Source organism: Schistocerca gregaria, chromosome 5 (assembly GCF_023897955.1).
Source record: "Schistocerca gregaria isolate iqSchGreg1 chromosome 5, iqSchGreg1.2, whole genome shotgun sequence".
In the NCBI taxonomy this organism is placed as follows: domain Eukaryota; kingdom Metazoa; phylum Arthropoda; class Insecta; order Orthoptera; family Acrididae; genus Schistocerca; species Schistocerca gregaria.
Genome location: NC_064924.1, coordinates 557,608,712 through 557,614,711, shown reverse-complemented (window position 1 = coordinate 557,614,711; position 6,000 = coordinate 557,608,712). Strand labels below are relative to the sequence as shown.

Below are 6,000 nucleotides of genomic sequence, written 5' to 3'. Positions count from 1 at the left end.
CCTCGAACGATCGTTCCTGTCATATCTCTGATTGCTTACCGTTCCTCCTGGGACACCCTGTATTTGTAACGAAGTGAGACTGAAGTCCCCACCGCGACGCTGGCTGACGGTTCTCGGCTCCAGGGACGGCGGCTCCCTCGCCGCGAGGCGCGCCGAACCCCGTGGGTGGCGGCGTGACGTCACCAGGTACTCGGCCAATGGCGGCGCGGCGGCTGGCGGCCACCTGAGGGTCCGGCCGCGGCGAGGCGCGTCCAGTCTGCCGCGAAGCGAAGCGAAGGAAGTTCTCCAGGTGGGACAGGAGAGCAGTCAGTCGCTGCCGCCCCCAGCAGTCGGCAACAGTCCACCACCAGCCGCCGCCCCCGTGGCTATGGACAGTGCCGCACCGCGAACTGGATAACCCGTTCGACAGCAGAGCAACATCCGCGACAGCGCAAGCGCCGGCAGACCCGAGGTAGGTGTGCCTTTCGTTTGTCTCTCGCCTCGCCGTCCGTCTGCCGAGAACAATGCTACGGCGGCGATACACAGCTCGCGCCGTAAAACGCGCTCTGTACGGCCGCTTCGGCATTTATTGCCCTGTGAATGTGCGTGTTCCCCTTCCGCTGCGAAAGCTGAGGCAATCCTCGTTTCGGCCTCGTGCAGTGCTTGTGAAGTGCTTTGAAAACTCTCGAAGGCGTGCTTACGGTTCTCTGCAGCAAACACGTCGCCGAATCACGACAGACCCGTCTACGGCCGGATCATTACTGTTCCGGAACAGCTGGGAAGACATCAGCTGATCGTGACAGCCGCGACGCGCGCAGATTTACAAGTTGTGTGGCGCGTGGGCGGGAAACGGTTTCTGCTTGCAGTGCGTGCAGTCTTTTACCGATTATCTGAAGAGAAGTAACAGTGATTTTTCGTGTGCCGTACTGACATTCTGTGGCAATGGTCTCCACTTGAACATTCTCAGAATTCCCGTTACAGTTTGATATGCATTCAACACAGGCACTCAGTTTTATCGCCCAGATGACGTAGATCGAGTTAAGACGTACGTCGACCCCGACTTTACTTTCTGTCTAATGTTAGCTGCACGCTTGAGAGCTCTTACGAGCCAAACACAATCGACCCTGTCGCATTGTACAATCTTTATAGTTCAACGAAATGCTGTTATATTACCGAAGATTAATTTCAACGCTTAATTTCTTCATCTCCACGTGGAGATTTTCTTATTTCTCGGGGGATATACAACGGCGTATGTGACTTCCTTCTTCTATTCGATGACAGCAGTTAATTTTATTTAGAATATAACAATATTTGAAATTAAATTTGTCATATCGATGTAAAGTCACATCAAAGTGGATCAAATGCCAAATGGTGATGAAAGAGAAGAGCAATGTTTACTATTAATGATATAAAAAGCTCGTATAAAATGAAAGGAACGTATTCTGTTGTTGCCGGAGTCAATGATCCCGAGTAAACTGTTACACTTCAGTACACCAGAAACAAGATCTTTGGAAAGACTGACAACAAAGTGTTGGAAGCGGAATCTACCGACGCAGAACAAATCTGGCATATATGAATAACAATAATAAAAAGTAGAAGGTTCAGAATGTTGCCACGAAATTATCCAACTATCGCACCCAAGAGCTGTTTATACTTATTAGTCACACATTGAAAACAAATCTACGATAGACAAAGTTGTATCCTCACTAGTTTATCTGCAAGCCTTGTGTTTCTTAGTCTAGCAAACTGAGTGAAAAAGAACTGAAATCATAACTTAGGTTTACGCAACACTAAATTTCTAGGCTTCACTTATAGTTTTTTTTTCTTGCCCTTTCTGTAATTCAAGACCATTGGTGCGGTTTCACCCGATTAAAAATATGAATGAAGCAGAAGACGTACCACAGATCAATCCAGATACGCACATAATGTATCCACCCGACGTCTGGGCCTTTCCATCTTTTGAGACATCCTCGTAGAGTAAACATTATCACTTCACTTGTTCTTCCCCATTGCTCTTATGACAGCGCAGGCATTGATGCTTAGATGTTCGGTATATTGACTTCCGCATTTCCTGTACGGAGTTATTTTTCTGTGTAGAAAGGAAAATTAAGGTTTTACGAGCCGTCAACGGCGAGATAATTAGCCACTGAATATAAACTGCGATTGGGCGATAGTCTGAAATATATTTGATCGTGTCCTTTACAAAGGAAGCATCACAGCATTTGCCTGTAATGACTTAGGGGAACCGTATAAAAACTGCATCAGGATGGGCGAAATGTGATTGGAACCCTGCTACTTCGGAACGCGGATCCAATGGTCTTACCACTGCGCCATCTCGATGGGCTTCTTAGCTACTTAACTAGTTAGCTCCATGTCGCCACGTAAATCACATTCACCATAAACGTTATGTTGTGGAACTTGTTAGATGAACAAAATATAGCAGAGCCAGTATATATGTATGCTGGCCAATTACAGGCTTGTAGTAGACTAAATTAGTTCCATTCGAGATGTCCTCTTTGGCATAGAAGAGGTGGTCACGTAGAATCAGTTTTAGTCTACATTTGAAAACACTTCTCCTGTCTGTCAGACATATTTTCTTAGGCAAATTATCAAAGAGTTTTATAGCATTGCACCCCTTTCTGTTTCAAAGTCAGATTAACTAGAGGGAAGTGTAGGTAATTTTCCTTCTAATGTTTTTATCACGACTATATTCTGAATTTGCAGTCAATATTGACTACAAATTTAATGACTGAGTAAATGTACAGCGAAATTGTACGAGTAGTTGTTACTATTTACAGTTGTTTAAAGAGATGCCTGCAAGATGTACGTGCGCAAATTGCATATATAATTCTAATTACTTGCTTGAGGTACGGAACAAGAACAGACTAAATCTGCAGCCATGTACCTACGTTCTGTGTGAGGAAATTAAGCAACAGAGCTACTTCTTTTACACACGTTTTATGTCTGTGATGACAAATCTTATCTCAAGGCAATCTCTTCAGAGAGTTCGTAATTATCAGGTGTTGTTAGCCAGCAGAGGGGGAGTAGGTTTCCACGGCAATGTTACAGCAGTTTGTTAGGTAGCACAGTAGTCAACGGCAGCGACGTCTCGGAGCTGTGTGTCTGTAGTCCTCAGGCTTTCCTGCCGGTGAAAGTCAATACGTCCGGCCGCCGAGCGGCGAAAGTCCGGGAACCGGGCTGCGTCCGGAATACGGCCGCCCCGTACAGCACAGCATAACGTAGCGTGGCATAGCATAGCACAGCATCGAAACATAGCCTGTGTGCACGTCAAGCTCGCAATGGCGACAACAATGTTTTGATCTGAAGTTATATATGTTACAATGAACTTGGTCGATATCACTTACTGTCTTACGAGTTTCATTACATTTTCTGTATTACTTCCTTGTGGCGCCTAAAATAACTTGGAACGGCGCAACCCTCAGACGTCTTCAAGTGATCTTATGTTGTTAGTACAACACACTCCATGAGAACATCATATGTCTACCGCAAGAAGGAGGCATGCTATCGAAACATATGGTACCAAACTATTTTAGGTATTTTTTTATTTATTTAGTGTCCAGCTTACAGAGTTATAGTTAACAAGTGCATACATTATCCAGATAGAGTTGAGATAAGCATTTCCCATCATAGATGCACATCCAAAGATTGCAGCCAATTGATTGGTGCAGCTGTTGCATCTGCAAAAGTCTTTCTAGTGATTCGTGAATTTTATCTTTCCGCAATCGTGTAAGATGGGGTCCAGTGTTTGTTGCGATGTTCCGTAGTCACATTAGTCATCATCGGCGATTCCCAATTTATGTGATGTTGCTTTGGTAACGGTGTGACTTAGTTGACTGAGTACCATATGTTTCGTGGTTGGTTCGCTCCCCAGGGTTAGATGGTTACAAAGCGTGACTAATCTTCTTAAAATGTCTGAAACCTAACAACAGATCAGACAATGGCAGTTCGTAGCTTTCCGCTTTTCAATAGCGTCAATGAATAGTTTATTCCATTTACACACATCAAAATGTTTTTGCATCACCCCGGTTGCCAGAACTCCTGAAGACAGACGTTGACTGTGGATATTGTATCACAGACACAGTCCCTTTGACTGTTCAGAGACGTCACTAAACCCACCCAAAGATGTAAACAAAAAGAGCAGCGTCTATTACACGGAGGGGGTCGGACAGCCGATCAGTTCTAGTCATTCCACCAGGAAGGAGGTACACAGCTCGTGTTTTCTGTAGTTCAGTGATGCCTAGACGGTCAATACCGCTGTTCGATCTCGTACGCATTGTTACTTTGTGCCAGGAAGAGCTCTCAACAAGGGATGTGTCCAGGCATTTCGCACTGAACCAAAGCGATGTTGTTCGGACATTTAGGAGATACAGAGAGACAGGATCTGCCTATGACCTGCTTCGCCCAGGCCGCCCAAGGGATACTACTGCAGTGGATGACCGCTACCTACGGATTATGGCTCGGAGGAAACCTAACACCAAATCTACCCGTGTTGAATAATGCTTTTCGTGCAGCCATAGGACGTCGTGTTACGCCTCACTGTGTGAATTAGGCTGCATGATGCGCAACTTCATTCCCAACGTCCATGGTGAGACCCATCTTTGCAACCACGACACCGTGCCGCGCAGTACAGATGGGCCCAACAACATGCCGAATGGACCGCTCACGTTCTCTTCACCGATGAGTGTCGCACATGCATTCAACCAGACAATCGTCGGAGACGTGTTTGGAGGCAACCCGGTCAGGCTGAACTTCTTAGACACACTGTCCAGCGAGTGCCGCAAGGTGGAGATTCCCGGCTGTTTTGGGGTGGCATTATGTGGGGCCGATGTAGGCCGTTGGTGGTCGTGGAAGGCGCCATAACAGCTGTACTATACGTGAATGCCATCCCCCGACCTATAGTGCAACCACATTGGCAACATATTGCCGAGGCATTCGTCGTCATGGACTACAATTTGCGCCCCCATCGTGCACATCTTGTGAATGACTTCCTTCAGGCTAACTACATCGCTTGACTAGAGTGGCCAGCATCTTCTCCAGACATGAACTCTATAGACTGAAAAGGGCTGTTTATGGACGACATGACCCACCAACCACTAGCAGTTGAGGAGTGGGACAATCTGGACCAACAGTGCGTTGATGAACTTGTGGTAAGTATGCCACGACGAATACAGGCATGCATCAATGTAAGGGCACGGGCTAGTGGGTGTTAGAGGTACCGGTGTGTACAGCAGTCTGGACCACCACCTCTGAAGGTCTCGCTGTATGTTGGTACAACATGCAATGTGTGGTTTTCATGAACAATAAAAAGGGAGGAAATGATCTTTGTGTTGATCTCCATTCCGATTTTCTGTACAGGTGCCGGAAATCTCGGAAACGTGGTGGTGCAAGAAAAACCAACGCACCACGATCAAATTATTTGAAGAGCACAGAAAACGGTAGATGTGATGTACATGTACAGACAAACAAATGATAACAATTTTAGAAAAATTGGATTATTTATTCAAGAGAAAGAGCTTCACAAACTGAGGAAGTCACTAACACTTTGGTTCACTTCTGGCCCTTTTGCAAGCAGTTATTGGGCTTGGAATTGATTGATAGAGTTGTTGGATGTCGCGCTGAGGATTATCGTGCCAGATCCTGTCCAACTGACGCGTTAGATCGTCAAAATACCAAGCTGGTCGGAGAGCCCTGCGCGTAATGCTTTAAATGTTCTAAATAGGGTAGAGATCCGGCGACTATGCTGGCCAATGCAGGGTGTGGCAAGCACGAAAACAACCAGTAGAAACTCTCGCCGTGTGCGGGTGGGGATTATCTTGCTGAAATGTAAGGCCAGGCTGGCTTTCCATATAAAGGGCAACAAATCGATGTGTTTGGTATCGTCGACATAGCTCTGTGCTGCAAGGCTGCCGCAGGTGACAACCAAGTGGGTCTGCTGTGGAAAGAAATGACACCCCAGACTATCACATCTGGTTGAATAGCCGCATGGCGAGTGACATTCAG

The 6,000-nt window shown here is 46.4% G+C and overlaps 1 protein-coding gene across 2 annotated transcripts in view; it reads left to right on the top strand.

The window, feature by feature from the left end:
- The first annotated feature begins 216 nt into the window (after nt 1-216).
- LOC126271949 (chitin synthase chs-2) overlaps nt 217-6,000 on the top strand; it is a 318,553-nt gene continuing 312,769 nt past the window's right edge. For both annotated transcript variants that reach the window (XM_049974380.1, XM_049974379.1), the window contains exon 1: nt 217-451. The gene's annotated coding sequence lies outside the window, so the exon portion shown is untranslated. The remainder of the gene's footprint in view (nt 452-6,000) is intronic.